This window comes from Bubalus kerabau, chromosome 3 (assembly GCF_029407905.1).
Source record: "Bubalus kerabau isolate K-KA32 ecotype Philippines breed swamp buffalo chromosome 3, PCC_UOA_SB_1v2, whole genome shotgun sequence".
NCBI classification, from domain to species: Eukaryota; Metazoa; Chordata; class Mammalia; order Artiodactyla; family Bovidae; genus Bubalus; species Bubalus kerabau.
The window spans coordinates 4,474,124-4,498,134 of record NC_073626.1 but is presented as its reverse complement, the minus strand read 5'-3'; the positions used below and the strand labels follow the sequence as shown (position 1 = coordinate 4,498,134).

The following is a 24,011-nucleotide window of genomic DNA, read 5'->3' as shown; positions in this document are numbered from 1 at the left end:
CAACAGGAAGATCAGATCGCAAGCGCCACAACTAAGACCTGGCCCAGCCAAGACAAATAAATAAAGAATACATATTTTAACTAAAAAAAGAAAAACGTAACCAATCTCTTCTCCTGGTCTGCAGCTTATCTTTTCCCTTTTGGAAAGGAAAGCTTATCCTTCTTTTTTTCATTGTAGTAAATATACATACATAAAATTGACCCCTTTAGCCATTTTTTAGTGTAGGTTTCAATGGCATCAGTATATTCAGTGTTATGCAACTATCAACTCTCAGAACTATCCATTCCTAGATGCTTTGCATCTTCCAAAACTGAAGCCCTGCACTCGGGAACACAAAGTCCCCTTCCTCCCTCCCCCCTCCTCCCTCCCCCAGTCCCCAGCAAGCACTGATCTATTTTTCTGTCTCCACGAATTTGGTTACTCTGGGACCTCACATAAGTAGAATCAAACAGCATTTGTCCTTCTGTGACTGGCATATTTCATTCCGCATAAAGTCTTTAAGGTTCACCTGTGTTGAGGCATATGTCAACATTTCCTTCCTTCCTGTTTTTCAAATTGTGGTAAAATACATATAATAGAGAATTTACTATTCTAATCATTTGTAAGTGTACACTAGAAGGAAAGTAAGACTCCCATTGTTGTGTAACTATTATACATCCATCCCAGAACTCTTCTCATTTTGCAGAACTGAAGCTCTGTATATCCATTAAACAATAACTCTCCGTTCCTCCCTTTTCGAGGCTGAGACTATTATATTCACTGGGTGCACACAGCATGTTTTCTTTACCCATTTTCCTGTCCCTGGACACCTGGGGTGTCCCCAGCTTCTGCCTAATATGAATAATCCTCTGTGAACATGCTGCACAGATATCTGTTTGAGTCCCTGCTTTGTTTAAGCTGTCTTCTAGCTTTTTTTTTTTTTTTTTTTTGCCTCACTGAATGGTATTTAGGATCTTAGTTCCCTGACCAGGGATGGAACTCCTCATTGAAGTGCAGAGTCTTAACCACTGTACCGCCAGGTAAGTTACTTCTTTTTTTTTTTTAAGTTTTAACTCATTCATTTTTTTTTTAACTCTTTCCTGTATGGTCTGTGCTTTTTTGTGTTTTAATCCCATGAAACATGATTTTTGGAATTTATCACACTCGCTGCAGTGGCCTGCCTGTCTCTGGTTCCTGTTGCCCTAAAATCATAACGTGGAGGCTGTTCACACCTAACTCTGGCTCTAAGCCCACCTGCTCAAACCCGAGCAGTCAGGCTCGCTGGCTGATTTCACTCAAACCTGATCCCCTGGACCCAGTAAATGGGCTCTTAGGTCTGCTCCCCTTGGGCCCAACCCCCGACTCACGGCTCTAGCCTCAGTCTGGCTCCTCTCGCTGAGTCCTGCCCACTCTCACTGGTTCTTCTAATGAAAAACCTTGTGCCTGATCTCAGTCCCGGAGTCTGGAGCCTCGTGGCATCTGTGCCTGATTCCCGACACCCTCCCCATATCGCCCCGCCCACCCCCGCACCCTCCCCCCTCCCCCACCCTCCCCCACCCTCCTGCACCCTCCTGCACCCCGCCCCCACCCCTTTGTCAGATTGCCTGAAGCTACTCAGCGGCTTGCTCCAGGGAGTTTTCGGAACTCTTGCAGGCCAGGGAGGTCTTAGATGGCCAGGGTCTTGGTGGGGGGGGGGTGGGGCAGGGGGGTCGCTGCTTCTTCCCCGGCGCTGTTTAGCCCACAGTCAGAGGTAACCAAATTGACCATTATTCATTCTACCTTTTTTATGTGAAAATTAAGTTGATAAAAGGAAAGCAAACTAAAATAGAATCGGGGGCCAGCGGGGGCACTCTCACAGCCCTCACACTCTGAATCATTTCATCCCAACAGGAAGAGATTTTTTTTTTGGCTGAACTGCATGGCTTGTAGGATCTTAGTTCCTCAACCAGGGATCAGGGATTGAACCCAGAGCCCTCGAGGGGACTGCAGAGCCCTAACCACTGGACCGCCAGAGAACGCCCTCAAAAAAGATTTTAAGCAAGTATGTATTGAGGAGCTAACAAGTGCCCAGCCCTGAAAATGCAAAATAAACAAACAAACCAATTGAAATCAAGGTCTCAAACCTATGTGCACAGCAGCACTATTCACAAAAGCCAGAAGGTGGAAGTAAGCCAAGGCTTCATCAGTGGATGGCTGGATGACAGAATGTAGTCTATACTCACAATGCAGAATTAGCCAGGCTTAAGAGAGGAAGCTTGGGACTTCCTGGCGGTCCCGTGGTTAGGTTTCCATGCTTCCAGTGCAGGGGGCTCAGGTTTGATCCCTGGTCAGGGAACTAAGATCCAGCATGCCACACGGCACAGCCAAAAAAAAATAGAAAAATGAAATGAAAACCTGCCATATTCTACAAAATGGATGAATCTGGAGGCAATTATGCCAAGTGAAACACACGAGTTACAAAAGGACAAATCCTATATGATTCCACGTAAAGGAGGCGTCTAGAGTGGTCAAATTCATAGAGACAAAATGCTGAAGGGTGGCTGTCAGAGACGGTGGAGAGGAAGGAATGGGAATTTAGTGTTTGATGGGGACAGAGGTTCATTTGGGAAGATGAGAAAGCTTTGGAGGCGGTGGTGGTGGTTGCACAGCAGTGTGACGGTCCTAACGCCGCTGACGTGGGAACTGCAAGAACTCTCGGCGGGAAAGACTGCACTCAACCCCCTCGCTCAGTGACCTGCCCAGACTCTAGCAGGCTATGGCAGCCTCAGGCCCCATCCCTGGAAAGACTCCACCGCCCCCACCCACCCCTGTGCTGTTCTCTAGAAAAGCTCAAAGCTGCCCAAAGAAATTTACCATTTACCCAGCCAACCCCTTATTGATAGGCTCAGGACCTCCCTTTCTTAGAGAATTTACTGAAAACATCAAAACAAAACAGAAAAGCTTACAATTGTAAATCTTTCCCCTGTCCTTCTGAGATGCAGGTGTTTCTATTATAACCCAGGGCAAATTTTCTCAAAGACCTAAAAGCCGTTCCTTCTAAGCGTCGTCACCAAGAAGAACAGGGCCTGCGACCCCCAGGCTCTGGGGGAGGGGAGAAGCCTCACTGAGAAATGCCAGCTGTGGACACAGCGGGCCTGACAGCGTTTCCACTGACCAGCCCTCCATCGGCGTTTGGTAACGTTTCATTTCCCCGTCTCTGCTTGAGCCCTGCCTGCTGCTCCTCCCCACTGCCTATCTTCCTTGACGGTGCCCAGGCACCTCTGGCAGTTCAGAAGGAGCTCAGCTATTTCCCCCTGAGGTGGGAAAGAGTTCAACCAGATGCACTGTCTAGCGAAAGAAGCCAGGCACAGAACCACAGAATATCACTTTGTTTAAAGTGGGGAGGGGCAAGGTTTACATATATATTTGCCTCTGTATGTAAAACCTGCCAAAGTCACACAAGAAACTGGTAATCCTGCCCTTTAAAAAAAAAAACGTTGCCACTTTATTCATTTATTTATTAATTTTTGGTTGCACCTTGGCATGTAGGATCTTAGTTCCTCGACCAGGGATCACACTCATGCCCCCTGCATTGGAAGCATGGAATCCTCCTGACCGCTGGACTGCCAGAGAATTCCTGGCAGTAAATGCTTTTTAAGTTTACTTTTGGAGAGGGGAACTGAGTAGCTGGGGGTGGATTGAAGGGGAGTAAGATGTTCTTTAATGTCTTTTGAATTTTGAAACATGTGACTGATACTGTTTCCAGGGGGGAAAGATTTACATAGCAACAAAACAAAAAGTAGGGCCAAAACAGAGAAGGAAGTTGCAGAATTGCAAAATTCTGTTGTCTTCTTAGTTGAGCTGTAATTCACATGTCATAAAATTCACCATTTTAAAGTGTACAATTCAGGGATGCGTAGTATAGAGGGAGAGTTGTGTAACCATCACCACTGTCTGATTCTGGAATATTTTCATCCAAAGGGAAACCCCTTATCTGTCAGCAGTCACTCCCGGGTCCCTTCCCCTGAGTCCTTGGTAACCATTAACCTGCTTTCTGTCTCTATGGATCTGTCAACTCTGGACATTTTGCGTAAATGGGATCATACAACACGTGCTTCTTTCACTCAGCAAAACATCCAGGCTCATCCATGTGGTAGCACTTGTCAGAATTTCATTTCCTTTTATTGCTGAAAAATATTCCATGCTATGGATATACTTGTTTTGTTTCCCTGATGATGGACAGCTGGGTTTTTCCACTTTGGGGATGTCATGAATGCTGTTCAGTCGTTCAGTCATGTCTGACTCCTTACCAACCCCTTGGACTGCAGCACGCCAGCTTTCGCCATCTCCCAGAGTTTGCTCAGATTCATGTCCATTGAGTTGGTGATGTCATCCAACCATCTCGTGTCATGAATAACACTGTTATGCTAAGTTGCTTCAGTCGTGTCCTACTCTGTGCGACCCCATAGACGCAGCCCACCAGGCTCCGCTGTCCCTGGGATTCTCCAGGCAAGAATACTGGAGTGGGTTGCCATTTCAAACTTCTCCAATGCATGAAAGAGAAAAGTGAAAGTGAAGTCGCTCAGTCGTGTCCGACTCTTAGCGACCCCAAGGACTGCAGCCCACCAGGCTCCTCTGTCCATGGATTTTCCAGGCAAGAGTACTGGAGTGGGGTGCCATTGCCTTCTCCGGAATAACACTGTAGAAATGCACAATTCTGGCTCACACTGAGTCCAAGTTGCCTAATACTCCATATGAAAACTGGGCAGCGTGTCCAGCTACAAAGTCAATGTTTTCTGTACACATTTAATACACATTTAAAATAAATTCTAGTGCAACTGTGAAAAGGTCAAAATTTCACTGAAGTCAAATCTTTCCTTTTCTGTACCACACATTGTCACCCACCTGCCGTGTTTCTTTTACCCTTTCCTTCCTTCTCTGTCTTCTGCCACCCTTTATCTCTCCAAATTCCCAGTCCCTCCCCATCTCCCCCATCCCCAACAAAATAACTAAATTTTCTTCCTCTATTAACAAATATTTACTTATGTATTTGGCTATGCTAGGTCTTAGTTGCAGCATGTGGGATCCAGTTCCCTAACCAGGGATCAAACCCAGCACTCCTGCATCAGGAGCTCAGAGTCTTAGTCACTGGACCACCAGGGGAGTCTCTAATCTTTTTTTCCTTTACGGGCATTTTTTCATTCTGCTTCTGTTTGCCAACATATATAATCATTATTTCCAAATTAATACATCCTGGAAAAAAGAATATTAAAAGCTGGCACCCGGGAGCCGTCTTTGAATAGTCACATTTACCATTCACTCTACCTGCAGGCCCAGAGGTTTGTTGAAACCCGCCTGCTCCGTGGCTCTTATGAGACTGAAGCTGTGGTCTGTTCCAGCCCAGGTTCACTGGGCTCTGGAGATTCTCTTAATGGAGATTAGGATCAGCAGCAACTAGACTGTGGGCAGCTGCAGATAAGATCTGGAGAAGCAGGAGGGCAGTCTCTGTCTCACACTCACTTACACTCACACACACACACACACACACTCACACACACACACACACACACACAGGCTCCCTTCAGAGCGACCTCTGTGCCTGGAGTCTTCCCTGGGAGTCAGAGTAAACACCAAAGATAAGGGCTCAGGCGCTTCTGAGTCTGATGCCATCTCGTCCATCCGGCCTCTGGAGAGATTTCCTAGGAGGGCAGGCCTGGTTGACCAGAGAGGGGTCCTTGGGGGCCAAAGGTCAGGCTTTCAGGTCATGCTGGTACAGCCTGAATAAAACATGCTGGACTTTTAAATTTTGTCATTGTCCTTTCAGTGGTTAACGTGCTCTTTATGGGAACACAGAAACATACCTCTTTCAACTGTGTATCATCGCCTCTGTATCCCTGTCTGCTGGGATCGGCCAGCACCCTGCCTCTCCGGCCTCCCACCACAGTGCTCACTGCTCCCGGTGCCCCGGGTGGTCCACCCTGCACAGAGCCCCAGCTTGGTCTCAGCCCTCCCCGTCAGTCATCCGCAGCTCTCACGTGTTCCTGGGACCAGCAGGACAACGTCTTGAATCCAACGTGCCCCGACTGGCGCCCCGTCTGCCTTCACTGTTCTCCACTCACACCCCGACCCTAGCCTAGAAGGCTGACTCCCTCTCCTCTGAGCATCCCAGGCTCTTCCCAGCCCCCGCTCAGACCACACTCTGCTCTCTGACCATGATGCTCTTTATTTCCCTGTTCGACAAATATTTACAAAGTCCCCACCACGTCCTCGTGGGGCGACACAGCCAGTAAGGATGGGGTAAAGATGCAGCACGTGGAGGGGTATTGTGGGGAGCAGGGCTCCTGGAGGGCAGAAATCACTGGGGTGGAGGGGACATGGAAGAAAAAAATTAGGCACACCGAACTGCTTGCCATCAGCAACTGTCAGGGAGATGCGGTCCCCCCCATCCTAGAGCAGAGGAGGCAGACACCTGGCTTGTGGCAAGCTCAGGAGCAGCCGGCCAGCGCCCTGCGAGGCTGCCTCCTCTCCCAGCCTCCGCAGACCAGACCTGAGGACGGAAGCTCCTGCTTCCTGCCTTTCATCTGGGGAGCCGCGGCCTAAGCCTTGTTCTGGGCAGCGTTTTTAAACTTGGTGTGCGTGTCTCATCTTGCCTCCCCAGCTCTCCGGGTCCCTTTGGGCAGGGTGGAGTTCCATACACGCTGTTTTGTACAGAGTAGGCAGCCAATAAATACCTGCTGAATGAGTAAATGAATGCATGTCGGCCTCTGCTGTGTGCTCAGTTGGGTCCGACTCTTTGGTGACCCCATGGACTGTAGCCCTCCAGGCTCCTCTGTCCATGCGATTTCCTGGCAAAGATACTGGAGTGAACTGCCATGCCCTCCTCCAGGGGCTCTTCTGGACCCAGGGATTGAACCCAGGTCTCCCACATTACAGGTGGATTCTTTACCAGTTGAGCCACCAGAGAAGCCTATGAATACTGGACTGGGTAGCCTACCCCTTCTCCAGGGGATCTTCCCGACCCAGAAATCGAACTGGGGTCTTCTCGTTGCAGCCAGATGCTTTACCAGCTGAGCTACCAGGGAAGCCCGTGTCCTCCTAGCTTCTGCTTATCTATCCAAACTCCACCCAAAAAATAGCTCCATAAAGCACAGAGGATTGCTTTTCCCTATTTCTCAGGGAATGCTGAATAGATTCATTCATCTGTGTCCCTAATGAGGCCTGAATTCTTCTGATCAAAACCACTAAATCTTTAGCAGGCTCACTGACCTAGAGAACGAGCTATGGTTACTGCTGGGGAGAGGGAAGGGGAGGAGAAAAGCAGGGCTAGCGGATTGAGAGGGACAGACCACTACATCCAAAACAAGCTACAGGGACACGTTATACAATACGGGGAATATTGCTGTTGTTTAGTCGCTACGTGTCCAGCTCTTTTGTGACCCCATGTAGCCTGCCAGTCTCCACTGTCCATGGGATTTTCCAGGCAATAATACCGGAGTGGGTTGCCATTTCCTCTTCCAGGGGATTTTCTTGAATCAGGGATTGAACTTATATCTCCTGCATTGGAAGGTGGATTCTATATCTCTGAGCCACCAGGGAAGCCACATAGCCAATATTTTATAATAACTATGAAGTGAAGTGAAGTGAAGTTGCTCAGTTGTGTCCAACTCTTTGCGACCCCATGGACTGTAGCCTATCAGGCTCTTTCATCCATGGGATTTTCCAGGCAAGAGTACTGGAGAGGGTTCTCCAGAGGATCTTCCCGACCCAGGGATCGAACCCAGGTCTCCCGCATTGTAGGCAGACGCTTTACCATCTGAGCCACAAGGGAAGTCCTATAATAACTATAAATGAGGTTAAAAAAGGTGAAAGTGTCAGTGTTTCGGTTGCACCAGACTCTTTGCGACCCCATGAACTGCAGCCCACCAGGCTCCTCTGTCTGTGGGGTTCCCCAGGCAAGAATACCGGAGTGGGTTGCCATTTCCTCTCCCTGGGGACCTTCCTGACCCAGGGATCGAACCCAGGTCTCCCTCATTGCGAGCAGACTCTTTACCATCTGAGCCACAGATTGGCCTATTACAACTGTGAATCACTAAAAAAATTGTGAATCACTATAGTGTACACATGTAACTTACATAATATTGCACAGCAAGTATACTTCAATAGAAATACACATATTGGGTTGGCCAACAAGTTTGTTTGGGTTTTTCCATACATACGTACAGAAAAACCCAAATGAACTCGTTGGCCAACCTGATATCTGATTAAGAATAAAACCCACCATATACTGGTGGTTGGGAAAAAAAGTTCATAAAATAAAATTTATTTTATCTCATAAAAGGGAGCCTTGATTACCCTCCTTTGATAACCATAAAGTCTCATTTAAACTGAAAACACAAAAAGCAGAGAGCACAGGATAAGGGTAAAAAAATGTATGTTCCCCTTTTAAATGTCATTTCTCTCTTTTGCAGTGTCTAGAGTGATTTCTGGAGGCTTCCCAGGTGGCTACAAGTGGTAAAAGACCCACCTGCCAATGCAGGAGACGTAAGAGACACTGGTTTGATCCCTGGGTTGGGGAGATTCCCTGGAGGAAGGCATAGCAACCCACAGCAATATTCTTGCCTGGAGAATCCCCATGGACAGAGGCGCCTGGTGGGCTACCGTCCATGGGGGTTGCAGAGTAGGACATGACTCAGGCGACTGCGCATGCGTGCATGCGCAGTGATTTCTGAGCACTGGGCGGTGCTGCCAGAATCACAAGACATGTACCCAGCCTTGCCCAGCTCAGGGCTGGCCTCTTCCCAGAAGCTGGAGAGCCCAGCTCCTTCAAAGCCCGACACCGAAGCCTTGGAGCAGCTTCTCACTCAGCAAAGGGCTGGGGACGCTCCACCCAGGCCCCAATCACTCGCCAGCTTTTGTCTCTGGGAGAAAAGGCTGCTAAGTCCTAACTGAATGTGCAAGGAGATTAAAAATAATTAAGGCAGATCCAAAGCTCTGCTCCCCACCCTTCTCCTCTGGACATGCCTGCAGTGGGAGGCGGCCCCGGGGAAGACCACCCCCTTCTTTCAGGCTGCCCTCTATTTCTTTACTTCTCTGGTGGCTCAGTTGGTAAAGAATCTGCCTGCAATGCAGGAAACCCGGTTTCAATCCCTGGAGGAGGGCATGGCAACCCACTCTAGTATTTGCCATGGACGGAGGAGCCTGGCGGGCTACAGCCCATGGAGTCAGACGTGACTGAACCTCTAGCACTCACTCACTGTTGTCTGTCTGGCTGAGGCAGCTGGAGTCTTCCGCCAGCCCTGCTGACTGCTCCTGCAGGCCGGCGCACTGTCCTACCCGCCTTCAAGGTTGAAGGCAGTTTCTCTTCCGGTCTCGACTCCTCACGCTCTGTCAGGCACCCCAGTTTTTCCTATAACGTCAAACCCCCCACCTGCCCCCATCCCCAAGTGGCAACTCTCGGATCTTCACATCTCTTCACATACTTGCAAACTCATTAATCCCCCAAAGCATCTCATTCTCTCTCCCCAAGCCTGATCCCACCCTCCTTTTCCATCTTGATGGCTTGAACTGCTGTCTCCCCTGCTACCTGCCACCAGGGCCGGAGTCCTGGGAGTCAGCGAGATGCTCCACCCCCGCCCGTCTCTACAGCTGCATCTCCACGTGCTGTCAAGCAGGACCCTCTGCACTAAGCCCCACTGCCTCCACAGGGCCCACTTCCTCGTCAGCCTCCAAAACAGCTCCTTTGTCTCCAGAGTGGCTCCTTTGCCTGGTCTGCCCAGTCCAAATTCCACATGTTGGTCAAAGGGATATTTCTCAGATGACAATATGATTATGTTCTTTGACCACATAAATTCCTTCGGTGGGACTGTACTGCCTAAACCAGTGATTTCTAAACCTGGTTAATAGACCTGAGAGCATTTTAAAATTTTATTTATATTTTAATTGGAGCATAACTGCTTTAGAGTTTAACTGTTTCTGCTGAACGACAATGTGAATCGGCTCTGTGTATGTGTATACATCTCCTCTCCTCCCCCCTCCCAGCCCGCTACGTCGTCCCAGAGCCCCGAGCTCAGCTCCCTGTGCTATACAGCAGCTCCCCACTAGCCATCTATTTTACACCTGGTAGTGTATGTACGTCAATGGACCTGAGAGCTTTTTTTAAAAAAAAATGGGAGATTCAGAGGATCTAAGAAAGGCCGTGTTGGGATTTCCAGCCAGTAGTAAGAGAGTAGTCCCCTGCGCTGGGCCTGATTTTGAAAATCACTTGCCTTAAAAATCCACTTTAAATTCTTTTGACACACCTCGGCCCTGACACTTGTCCTGAGTAGCCGTCCTGAATGATCTCTTTTCCCACAGGGACAACCCGTCTCTCAATGCCCTCTCCAGCTGAAGGCAACCTGCGCCCCCAGGCGAAATCAATACCGTTCTTCCCTGGGTCTCTTCTAAACCTTGTAGTGGAGAAAACCTTCATGTGCCACATTGTGTCTCCAGTGCATTTTTTAAAAAGATGCCCCTCTCTCCAGCTAGGCCCTGAGGCAAGTCTCAAATAGCTTTGCCCCCCTCAAGTCTCAGCACATAGCTTGCATACAATCGGGTCTCAATACGTAGGCATCAAACGCAGGACTAAAGGAAGGGGAACACGAGGAAACACATTCTTTCCACCTGCAGGATTTTACGGAGATGAAATAACATGCTGCTACTGGTGCTGCTAAGTCGCTTCAGTCGTGTCCGACTCCGTGCGACCCCATAGATGGCAGCCCACCAGGCTCCGCCATCCCTGGGATTCTCCAGGCAAGAACACTGGAGTGGGTTGGTTGCCATTTCCTTCTCCAATGCATGGAAGTGAAAAGTGAAAGTGAAGTTGCTCAGTCGTGTCCGACTCTAGCGGCCCCATGGACTGCAGCCTACCAGGCTCCTCCATCCATGCGATTTTCTAGGCGAGAGTACTGGAGTGGGGTGCCATTGCCTTCTCCGGAAATAACATAAAGAACCACCAATAATTTTTACAGTTTCTGAAGTTTTAAAATTTCTGAAAGCCTGGAAACTTGCCATTTTCTGCCTGAAGTCTGATATCTCCACATCATCACAACAGGTTTCTTTTTCCAGGATCCTCAACCAGAACCTCCAATCAGCACTGTCTTAGGAGAGGGAGACTTCAGCTCAGGTGCAGACAGTAAGAGACAGCTCTGTCTGCAATGATTTTAAAGACAGCAGTAAGCCAATTAAAACTCCCTCTGCTTTTTATTGGCGCTTCTCTGGTAAAGAATCAGCCTGTCAACACAGGAGATGCAAGAGACACAGGTTCAATCCCTGGCTCAGAAAGATCCCTGGGAGAAGGAAATGGCAACCCACACCACTATTCTTGTCTGGAGAATTCTATGGATGGAGGAGCCTGGCAGGCTGCAGTCATGGGAATGGCAACCCATTCCAGTATTCTTGCCTAGGAAATCCCATGGACAGAGAAGCCTGGCAGGCTACAGTCCAAAGGGCTGCAAAGAGTCGGATGTGATTGATCAACCAAACAACAAAAACTGCTTTTTATTATCACCATGTGCTGGCAATTCTAAACAATGTGAATAATAAAATTCTGCCAGTCCTCTGCCCACCAAGTAAGCCTGTCTTCTCGTGTTTCTGTCTTTGTTATCGTAAGTGAAGATATGTATGATCTTTAAAGCTTTATCAATAAGAGAGAGAGAGACCTGAGATCTGTCCATGTTATTTCTGCCTCTCCTTGACTTGCCTTGGCAGGCTTTGAAAAGACTCTTAGAATAACACAGCAATAAAAGAATTACACATTCATCCAAATGTAACATGTTTTGTTTCGTTTTCTCTTAGGAGCTCACACCAACAAAGTCAGAGATGTCCAGGCCGTCTCTGCGGTGTTTGTGTATCCTTCCTTAAGCAGACAGGTCTGTTAGAGTCTGAGATGCGGTTCTGAATAAAGACCCATGATGAGCACACTTAGCTCATTTCATTCCTCCTGAAATGCTAAAAACCAAAGAAATAAAACCGGCGCTGGACCAGGGAGAATGAGAGAGGAGACAAAATAAAACTCTGGAAGCTGGAAAAGGTGGACCCATGGTAAGCAACTTGGCTGACGTGAAAGGGCTGAATGTCACCAATGAGGGAAGCTGAGCACAGCTTGACTTCTAGCCCAGGATCCTGAAAAGATGCGGGTAATGGCAGCACCGGGATCTCAGGCGTGTCAGTCACTCAGTTATATCTGACTCTGTGCAATGCCATGGACTGTAGCCTACCAGGCTCCTCTGTCCATGGGATTCTCTAGCCGAGAATCCTGGAGTGGGTTGCCATTTTCTGCTTCAGAGGATCTTCCCACATCTTTTATATCTCCTGCATTGGCAGGCAGGTTCTTTACCACTGGCGCCACCTGGGAAGCCTGGGTGACCTCCTTCATTGTCCTTTATTTTCTGGGGACACCTGGGTTTCCATCACGTGCCGGCGGGGCTCACACTGCCTTAAGGCATGGACAGCCCCCCGACACATACCCAGCCTTCAACAGCTGCATCCAAAGCACCCCTAATTTGCTTCCTCGGATTGCTCTCCCCTCAATCCACATGGTCTGGAGAACAGATTCCTGCGCCTGCCAGGGGGCTGATACTGGCTGGCAGGAGCCCAGCCTGAGGCAGGTGGACCAGGAGCACCTGCTGAGGTTGGGCGGGGCCTCCCTGAGGCTTGAAGACAGAAACAGCTCAAATTTCAAACTCCAAATGCAACGGTTCAGGGATCTTTTCTGCATTTGCCTTCTCGTAGGGCCTTGCCCTTTCTTTGTCACAGAAATGTTTTCCCATCATTAAGATCTTTGAAGGGTTTTTTTTCCCCTTTTATTCCAGGGACTCCTGATAAGTCAAGAGAGCCAGATTTACTTCTCCTGACACCCTGAGAAACTGCCTCATTCTGGCGAGCTGCCCCCAGAAAACGCATTCTCTGTGCCCCAGGCCCAGACTCCAGCCCTCTCTGCACCATCCTGGGGCCTCAAAGCCACGCCCCAAGATCAAGGGTATTCAGAGATGCTGGGAGAGTGGATCCAGCTAAGGGCCAGGGCTGCTCACTGCTTTTCTGTTGAGGCCGCTTTCTTTAGGCTGGCAGGCGCAGCCTAAAAGCCAGCAAACCCAAAGCAGACTTGTTCAGAAACTGGGGAAGAAGCAGTGAAGTTCCTACAGGAGGGGCGGGGAAGGTCCTAACAGAGGGGGGCTTCCAGGGAAAGCAAGGGCCCCGCTTTTTGCTTTCCACTAAGCTGGGTAACTAGGGCTTCCCTGGTGGCTCAGTGGTAAAGAATCCACCTGCAATGCAGGAGACTTGGGTTACATGCCCTGATCGGGAAGATCCCCTGGAGGAGGAAATGGCAACCCACTCCAGGATTCTTGCCTGGGAAGTCCCAAGGACAGAGGAGTCTGGGGGGCTGCAGTCCACGGGGTCACAAAGAGTTGGGCACGACTTAGGGACTCAACAATAACAATAACAAGCTGGGTAACCAGGTGCTCCGTAGGCTGCCTTGTGCCTGAAACGAATCAATCCACCCGACAAAAGCCAGCCAGAGAGCAAAACCAGAAAGCAACCACTCTGCAAACCAACCCATGGATCTCCTGGAGAATCCTAAGCCTACGTGGCCAGCTTGCCCGGGGGTGCTCGGGTCCCCCCGGGGGAGGGGCGGCCTCGGCCCGGCCCACTTCCTGGGGGGAGCGCTCACCCCTTCATCTGACTGGGAAGGCCAGCTTCTCTGGCTCGGGTGCTAGGTGTGGGTGCCAGCTCCCCAAACCAGCTCTGCCTGAGCCCCCAAGCAGCACGCCCAGATCCCAGGCCCCAAAGCCGGGAGCGGTTTCCTAAAAGGATGACGCCAACTCCTCCCACCATTTTAAGCCCCGGCGGAGCCTGCCCCGCAGAACTGCCAAGTCAGAAGTTTGGCCGCCGGGCTCCTCCACCCTCCCCTTTCTAAGCATCTTCTCGCTCCCCACCCCACCCCTCCGACACTCCCTGCCCTCCGCATCGTTGAGGTTCGTGCCCCAGAAATTCACTACATACAGATTGGTGTGAATTTATCTTCAGATGAAATAAAACCCCTCATCGGCTCTTTTTCCAATAAATTGCTTATAGCTAGATTTTCCTCCTCTGGCCGCTGCGTAGAGGGCAGGATCTTACTTCTCCAACCAGGGATCAAACCTGTTCCCCCTGCAGGGGAAGCTCAGAGTCTTAACCACTGGACCGCCAGGCAAGTCCCACCCATCCTCTGCTCTTAAGACTCTCTTCTGGAAGAAACGTGTTGGTGGTGAAGGCTATTTTCTCCTCTCTGCTTCCAAGGCTGTCTGTGGACTTGGACCACTCGCTCTCGAGTCCTCATCTTTTAAGTTCCCAATTATCCTGCTTGTGAAATAAAACGTGTTCATTCTGGAAGAGGGAAACAGAGCAAAATATGGACACTGCCAGGGAACTTGCCTTAACATTTCCTCGAATTCTGAGAGGAAACCAATTACTGAGTACACTGTCTTCGTTTCAGATGAAGGAGCAAGTTCAGACAGTTTGGTTTGCCCATTCAACTAGCAAATAGGGAGGTGGATTTTGGAATCAGACAGTCTGACTTACAAGTTCAACACTTGCAACTGGAAGAGGCCTTAGCAAACACCCTTATTAAGGAGATGAGACAAGGACTTATGTCACATGACTTTCCCAAGCCCAACACACAGGGAAATCCAGCCAGGCAGCAGGTATATCAGCCTATGCATGCGTGCTCAGTTGTTCAGTCGTGTCCCACTCTTTGAGACCCCATGGACCCCCACCAGGCTCCTCTGTGCATGGGATTTCCCAGGCAAGAATCCTGGAGTGGGTTGCCATTTCCTCCTCCAGAGGATCTTCCCGAGCCAGGGATCAAACCCGCGTTCCTGTGGCTCCTGCGTTGGCAGGTGGGTTCTTTACCACTGAGCTGTCTGGGAAGCCCGTATCAGCCTATAGGTTTTTGTTAGTTCACTTCTCTCTTCCTCCAAATGGCGTTGTTCTTTTTATCGATAGTATTGAACATGCTGTTTACTAAAGACCATTTAACAATTCTTCAGAGGCTATAAACTATAAATAAAAAGGAGGCTCCCAGATTAAATTTCAGGGTTTCTTAATTCCGATCTGGGACTTTTTCAGTTAGAACATGTAGGCTCCTACTAAGACCTGCCTAAACATGAACAAAGCTGTAAATGAAATGGGTGATCCCGTTGGTTCTATGGCAGTGCTGATACAATGTCATAACTTGCTGTGAGCCAGCCCAGTAGAGTCAGAAGCCTCTTGGGAAAATCCTTCAGCTTCTGTCCTATTTTATATGGAACACCACCTATTAGCAACTAGCTAATAATTTTTAGAGACACTGTGTGCTAAATGACTTGTCTGCATTAAATCTCATTTAATTCTTACCGCAAGAAGATGGACACTGTTACTCTACAAGCAACAGTCCTCCTACACTAGCCTTACTAGCAACGGATTTTTTAAAATGTATTTTATTTTTGGTTGCTTGGTCTTCACTGCTGCGTGGGTTTTCTCTGGTTGCAGTGAGCAGGAGCCTCTCTAGTTGTAGTGTGCGGGCTCCTCAGTGTGGTGGCATCCCTTGTGGAGCACAGGCTCACTGGGCTCAGTAGTTGGGGCTCCTAGGCTCTGGAGCACAGGATCAGTAGTTGGGCACACAGGCTTAGTCGCTCTGGGGCAGGTGGGACCTTCCCACACTAGGGATCGAGCTCGTGTCCCTTGCAGGCAGGTTCTTATCCACTGTACCACCAGGGATGTCCTAGCAATCGTCCTCAGATACAATTACGATGGTCCTGATGTGGACCAAGGGAACCTCGGGTTAAACGAGGGGCACCACTTCCCAGAGCATTGACATTACTTGACGGTAATTGAAGACTTTTCCCAAACGTTAACAGAAATTATGAATACAAAACTCACATGGATTTTGTCTTTTAAGCTGAAACAAGAGATCTGGAAAAACCAGTCCTGTTTGGAGGTGGAGAGGAAGGCAGCTTCGGGCTGAGTTCTTGTGTCTCAGCGAAACCTCTTTTTCTTCCCTCTTTAACGGTGGACCATTTTTAAAGTCTTTATTGTATTTTTTACAATATTACTTTTTATACCTTTTTGGCTTTTTGGCCCCGCAGGTATGTGGGATGTTTGCTCCTCCACCAGGGACTGAACCTTCACCCCCTGCACTGGAAGGTGAGGTCTTAACCTCTGGCCCACCAGGAAGGTCCCTCAGTGAATCCCTCTGGTAGAAAAGTTTGAGGAGCAAACCGAGACGGTCACAAAATACTGGGGTGGAAGGGTAGGAACAAGTTTTTAATGTCGCCTTTTACTTGTTTAACATTTTCTAAGAGCCCTATTTCCCCTCATACACTATATATATGATCAGTATTTAAGCCACCTGAATGGCAATTTTACTTTCACAAATTTTATATATATATATATACACACACACACATTTGAACATAAAACTTTAGAACTGTCTTACAGACGATTGGTTGAGATAGACTCTGGGGAAAATTTTGCTCATTCCTTCCTTCGCTCATCCCTTGCTCTGTCCTACACACCACATAGTCACATACACCATTTAAAATTACCTACCCCACAAAAAAGTAAACAAAGGTGAAATTAATTCCAATTTACTGTATTTCACCCAATATATGCAGAGTATTATTATACTGATATAGTAGTCAATATCCCAAATTACTAAGTTACTTTATATTCTTTTCGTACTCAGTCTTCAAAACCTGGTGTGTATTTTACACTTGAGATCCAGACTAGCACCAAGGCAAGGACCCAGAGGTCGGTCGCACGTGGGAAGTGCAGCACAGGAACCACCAGGGGCTTCACCTCGCAGATGAGGAGACTAAGGCCCAGAAAGGCAAAGTGAGCCTCCTAGTTAACAACAGGTCAGACTCCCAGTCCAAGGCTCTTCATTTAAAATGTGATTTTAATACTGAATACTACGTGCCTATGTTTGGGTCATCATTTTTTTTAATTAATTTTTATTGGAGTTGCTTTATTTTTATTAATTTTTAGTCTAAGTTTTACAGTTCTTTATTAATTTGTAGTCTAAAACTTGAGAAGTCTTTGTGTGTGTAGTTGATGTTCTTTTCTATAAGTATGTGTCTAATTTTAAAGTAAAACAAACAACTCCTGATTAAAAAGACTTTCAGGAAAAGTTATTGAGCAGCTCTGTCAAAGGACTAGTTTAAACATCAACCATCAAGCATGCACCCTCATCAGGATCCATTAGTTTAATCCTTCTTAGTGTTAGTCCCTCAGTCATGCCCAGCTCTTTGCAGCCCCATGGACTGCAGCCCATCAAGCTCTTCTGTCCCTGGGATTTTCCAGGCAAGGATACTGGAGTGGGTTGTCATTTCCTTCTCCAGGGAATTGTCCTGACCCAGGGATCGAACCAAGGTCTCCTGCACTGCTGCCAGATTCTTTACCGACTGAGCTATGAGAAAAACTCTGAATCCTTAAGAGGAATGGAAAGACGTGAGCTTGACCAGCCTTCTGCTTCCTATGCAGTCAACAGCCCACAGCAGGTTCCTGGAGTTCGCAGGACGTTCATGATGAGAACGTAGGCGTACACCTCCCTCCAGAGGAGCAAAAGTTATTGCAGGACAATGAACAGAATCCCCATCACAAAAAATGGTGCACGGGTGAAAACACAAAAAACCTGCCTTATGAGATTATGAAACAAGTGAGAAGCAAAGCTGCCTGTGTGGTAACTGACACCTTAAGCCCATTCAGTGCGTTTTTTAATAAACAAACTCTTAAGAGATGTAATTGTAACCTGGTCCCTTGGCCTCTAAAGGACCTGTTCTAACATACTGATCTGCTGCACTTTTTGTCAGTTGCTTTATCAATTTTATATAAAGCCAGAAATCAAGTAGATGTATAAAATGTGCCGTATCTATGAAAAAAACATGAGATGTCTTTGAGCACGAAATCCGAGGCGTGTTTGGTCATCCTGATAAAATGACAGCATTTTGTTTAGCAATATCCAGGAATATCATATCATATCATCAATATCATAAAAGAGTTATTTTAACAATCGATGGCTGTTAATTATTTGCCCTCACACATACTTTCTTTGTGCTTCACTCCTTCCTCAAGCCTTCCTGAGACCCTTTTCCTAAAAAATACATTTTTCACATCTCCCTTCGTTAAGAGTCACCCACTTAGGCTACGGTTTTTAAAATAACAGAATTGTAAAGAAGAAATTTGATGACCATTTTGTGTGATGAGAAATTCTCCTGTGAAGCAAGGTGGGTTATCCATTCCAGCATCCCCTCTCCATCCCAGCAAGCCTGGTCCACGCTCACATGCTGGGTGGCAGGGGGCGGGCTCCCAATGTCGCTGCTGATGTTGGTATCATTCAGTGAAAGAAACCAGGCTGGGCCAGACCAAGCGCTTCCGGATATTCATGCCCACCCCTGGGACTAGGGCATGCCCTGTGTGTCACTGTGGGAGGTCAGCAGCTTCTCAAAGAAGCGGAGGTCATGTTCAAGCTTAGGACCTTCCCTTGAGGAGGAGGTCAAGATGGGAAAGTAGGAAGTGGCGCTAACACCCCACCCCACAAAAGTACATCTGTATCTGGAACGATTCTCACAGGATACCACCAGAACCACCTCTTGTAATCAGTACCTCTTCAAACTTCCCGTCTGTGCCCGGTCACCGAACAGAGGGCTGGAGGGCACGAGTCAACCCACATCAGCTCCTAGTCATCGCAGCGGCAGGGTGGGGGGAGAGACATGCAACTGATGTCACAGCCCCATCTTTAAGAAACACAGTGTATCATTCATTTAAGTATTTATTGAGTATTTATGATATTTTAGACACAATTCTAGGTGCAGGAACACAAAACTGAACAAAGGTAAAAACCCCTGTCCCCGTGGAGCTTATTCTAGGAGGCTGGGAGGTGAGGGAAGACACACGACATGTGTAAGGAAATCTCAGACATGCACGCACAGGCAGAGCATGGACGCACTGCGTGCTCGGCTCCCAGCCGCGACACAGAGCGACTATCGCGGGAAAACACGTTACACGGAGTGCGTGGTTTCCCAGTACATATACGAGTGATGCTCACACTTGAGTGCTGTTGCTACAAAATGCTACCCATCACCCGAGCTGTCAGCAAGCTGTAACCTTTTTGCTGGCAGAGGGTTTGAAAGCGAGAACCACCACCACGTGGCCAGGGGTGCGAGTGAGCAGACGGCGCCTGGGACGGCAGTCAGACGCGCCGCATGGGGCTGCCACTGCCCTTCAATCAGTAAAACAGTCTCGGTGTCTGCGAAGTGCGGTAACAGGGGGCCAGCCTGTCAGTCAGAGCAGCTTCAGAAAAACGCAAAGGTCACCAGGACTGCAGGGGCCTCAGCTGAGGGGGCAGACCGCACGCCAGGAGTGGTCAGGACAGGTCACTGCAAAGGGGACGGGCAGGCTGGGCAGAACCGAGACTCAGGGCAGCTCAGCACACATGTTCTGGAACTGCCTCCACCAGGGGAACCGGAATCTCAGAACCAAAGGCATGTCAGGGGACACCAAGCTGGGCCGGTACCGGAAGGCGCTAACAGTCCTCCTGAGGCCTTCCTCTTTGGCCCAGATGATTAAACAATTGAAGACCGGGCAAAAAAAAAAAAAGGTTACTTAAAAAGAACAAACAAAATAAAAATGCAGACACTTGTATTATACAGTACAAGTACGTGGCAGGCCCTGTTTTAAGTACTTGATAGAAACTTCGATTCAAAAAAACCCCAGCTCTTTTCTTACAGAAATTGTAAGAGAGAGAAGAGTGTAATGAATCCCAAGACACCCTTTAGTCCTCTGTCTCAGCAACTGTTGACCTGCTATTCTTCCTCCATCCACTGCTGTCCTTTGGGGACTCAGGAAGGATGGAGAATTTTGAATCACAGGCATCCTATTCATTTCACCCAGTGAGACTTTCGTCCAGGCTCTGAGGGAACCGTTTCAAGCACAAATACCACCATCATATCTGGTGAAACGAACGATCCCTTACTCGAACGATCCCTTACTATCACCTGACACCTCCTCCATGCTTAAGTTTTCCCTGTTTGTCTGAAAAGAAACCCCAAACAGCCCATCTTTTTACAACTGGTTTCATCTAACCAGGGTCCAGCTGAAGTCCACAGCACTGGGACACGTCTCTTAGACCTCTTTTCCTTTTTATTAGACGTCTGGCTCCTTCCCTCCCCGCTGCCCTTTTTTTGATTCCATTGACCACATTCTCCCAGCATCGTGGATTCTGCTCCTGTGAGCTCGTGTTTCCTGTAACCTGCCAACCACAGCAAGAGACTCTGTAGGTTGAAGTTCAGCCTTTCTGGGGAGAGGCAAGGTACCTTCTAGGTGATTCCGTGAACCTCTTTTCACACCGCCACGGGAACACCGAAGAGTCAGTGGCTGAGTTCTCCTTCACTGACCTGATCCAGCCCTGGCCAAGTTCCCCCGAGCTCCCCTCAGCGTCCTTCATAGGAGCCCCACGAAGCAGGCACCGTGCTGAACTCCACACGCTGGTGGCACGTGCCTGCTTCACGGGGTCAGGCTCCCAACCCTTCACCACCCTGAGACGCTCCCTCAGGGCCGTGTGGGACCCATGCGGCGTCCGACGCCAGCAAAGCACCTCGTATCCTCAACTGCCCCTCTGGGGAACCCCTCTCCTTGCCCCATTTAAATGTTGGCTGGCCGGAGGGTAGTGATGTCATCAGACACCACTCACCCCCCATCAGTGGCCGGCCCACACCCCGGCCCTGCTGGAGACTCACACATGTCTCTCACAGACAACCAGGCCTGTCCTAACCCAGGACGGTCCTTCCAAAACGCCAGCCTAGGTCCCCTGATTGTCTAGCCTTCAATACCCTCTGCTCCCCGAGACAGCCACTCACGCCCCCCGCTATACTGCAGACGCGAGCCACAGGGGCGCCTGCTCCCAGGCAGCTTTCACTGGCCGCCCCTGCCTGCCCCTCTCCAGCTGAGGCACCCGGGCCCAGGAACCTGCCATCCTGCCACGACGGGTTCACGACCCCAGGAGAGCAACGTGGCAGATGTGTAAAGAGTCAAGTTTTACCCCGAGATGATCAAGTTGTCCGGCTTTGAAATTACTACCCGGTGGTAAGAAATGCAGAAAGCGCTCAGAGAGCTGGAGACAGCTGTGCTCACACATTTGACACCCTTGATACTCTGGAAAAAAAGGAAAAAGGGTATTGTGTGGCTCCTCCAGGTGGTACAAGGGCCCCCTCCCAGCGGCCGCGGCTGCCAGCCGTCACAGCAGGAAGTTGAGTGATACAGAAAGTGAAGGAAAGATGAAAACCAAAGTCACAAAGTCCACAAGTCTTCATTCTTCAAATTCAAGCCCAGAGGTTCCCACAGCGCTTCCGCTGGGACTAAGACCTCTGGGGAGCACGGTTGTGGGAGAGCTGTCTTCTCCTTTGGAAACCAGCTTAGATGCTTCCAGACCCACCCAATATTATAACCGCCCCTGGAATACCAATAAATGCCCTTATGTCCAAGGCAACACAAACCCAAAGCATATGGAAGTTAAAAACTCCAACCAAAATGCAGGGCATGTAACGACCTAGTCTGATTGAAGAAACAGAAAACATGGAGCACTCCTGTTTTATGACCACCAGTGGTTGAAAACCTCATCTATCTGACTGGGTCACAGGAAATCTTCACAGGAAATTATACAGCGAGGATCTGCTGTAACTGCTGATTCACGTGACCTTCACATCATCAAAAAGCAAGCCCCAGAAGTCCAAGTCAAGCCCTGAATATTGTATGTGTACACACAACCAAACATCAGAAGATCTGTTAAGCTCTTGAAAACAAAAAGGACTTTTAGAAACATCAACCTTCAGAGCCCATGACACTCAAGATGCCCTTCGACTGAATTTTTTTACCAGCTTCTAGAAGAACTTTCTCAGCTCTTCACTTTCTGAGCCGAGAGATTAATGAAATCATAGCCACAAAACAGGATGGGCCCGCAACCAAGAAACAGCAAGCTGCTTGCACTGAACTCAGTAGAAATTCACACAAAGGACAGATCTTCTCCAACCACTCTTGGTACCAAACTACAAAACTTTCCAACCTTGAGTCCACCATCATAAACAGAGAATCAAAAGTTGAAGAAAACTGGATGCCGGCCGTGGCGCCCACCTACCTCTTCACTCTGAGACCAGGCTCAAATGCTGTGCTCCCAGGCGGGGGAAAGGGCCTGTCCCTGAACTGCTTCATCAAAGGAAAAATAAGGACTCCAGCCACAGAGGAGACCACTGTGACTCTGCGCTCCCATGAAACCACCCAGATCCCTCACAGTCAACATTGAGAGAAGAAACGCCTGCACTTTTTTAAGGGATTAGAAAATCAACAAAACAGAGAACAGAAAACCAGGTATGTCCAAAGTGGACAAAATGATGTCCCGGCCTTTGGGCCAAGAGACCCCCAAAGCTCACCCCTGCAAAGGGAAAAGTCACTGCACAACCAGTAATTCAGGGACACCAAACCCATCAGGTGCGCAAATTCTATTGCAACTGGAGCCAGAAAGGCGCTTTGGACGTTTATCTAAGGCGGGGCTCCTTCTTCCAGACCTCCTGGTGAGAGTCAAACAAGGGAAGTGGCATCAGACCCGTCCCGCAAGAAGGCTACTGGTGGTTCCCGCTCAGCCACAGCTACAGCCCAGAATCCAGACGGGAAAAAGGCCACGTCAGCACATTGTCAGGAAGAAGGCGCTTCGAGCCAGAATTCCCCTGCAGGTCTCGTCCGAGTGCACCACAAGCCACTTCCTCTTGGCATCCTGGGATGAGGACTGGCCAGCAGGGCGACACTGGCTCTGCCCAGGGAAACTGATTCCAAACCCAGCGGCTGCACTCGACTCAGCAAGGATGGCACCAAGGAGCCTGACCACCTGGATTAAGCACACCTGGCTGGGGAGGAGGCCCAGCCCAGGCCAAAGCCAGAGGGTCCTGAAGGTGACCCCCTCAAAAGGGCACTGCGTTGCTCAGCCACCTGTCTGTCTTCTCCTCCATTGTGTTCATTGTAGAATATTTCAGAGGAGACACAACTGTGTTTTGCTGAAATTTCATATTTGAACTTCAAGCCGAGAAGGGACACTATTATGAAGATAAAATTTAAGCTGTCTGCTTAAAATTTAAGACCTCAGCTGACCCTGCCCCTCCCTCAATAACCCACTGATTCTCAAACAAGCAGGGGCAAGCTCCAGTTTAGGGGCGATTCCACGGCTAAAATCGGCGTTTCTCATGACACATCCTGTAGCTCCTATACTTAGAGTCCAAAGGCTTCTCTCCATGTCGGCTGCTACCATCCTATACCGAGCCACCACCATCTCTCACACAAGCCACAAGAAACACCCAGCCAGCCCCTACCCCTTGCCTCCCGGTCAATTCTCCATGGAAATCAGAGTGATTGCAATTCTTTAAAAACAAGTCAGATCACATCATTCCTCTGCTCAAAACCTTCCAGGCGCCTACCACCACCCGATCTAAGCTGCTATGTCCCATCTCCCTGACCCAACCCCGCCCCCCACGTGGTTACGATGCCCTAGCTTTTGGTGTCTGAACATTTCAGGCACACTTCTGCTTCAGGGCCTTTGCACTTGCTGTCTGCTTTGCCTGGACCATTATTCTCTCCCGACAGGCACACAACTCACAGCCTTCAAGTATTTGCCCAAATATGGCCTCTTCTAAATGTGCATACCTCCACTGCCCCCAAGCAGCGCTATTTCTTCCACGGAGTTTACTAGGCTGACGCACTGTCTGCCTATGAAAATGCAAACTACCTGCAGGCGGTAACTTCTGGCCGCTCTACACAGCTGACCCTGCTCGTCCCTCAGGAACCCACAGATCCAAGTCAGTGCAAGCTTCAATTTAAGGAAAACTAGGATTATCCACAGAGAAGGCAATGGCACCCCACTCCAGTACTGTTGCCTGGAAAATCCCATGGACGGAGGAGCCTGGTAGGCTGCAGTCCACAGGGTCGCTAAGAGTTGGACACGACTGAGACACTTCACTTTC

The 24,011-nt window shown here is 49.0% G+C and overlaps 1 long non-coding RNA gene across 1 annotated transcript; it reads left to right on the top strand.

Annotated features, from left to right (window-relative positions):
- The first annotated feature begins 847 nt into the window (after positions 1-847).
- LOC129645402 (uncharacterized) lies at positions 848-17,930 on the top strand. Its single transcript, XR_008711308.1, has 3 exons — positions 848-1,019; positions 11,791-12,036; positions 17,352-17,930. It is a non-coding gene; the product is annotated as an uncharacterized LOC129645402 (long non-coding RNA).
- Positions 17,931-24,011: the final 6,081 nt, after the last annotated feature.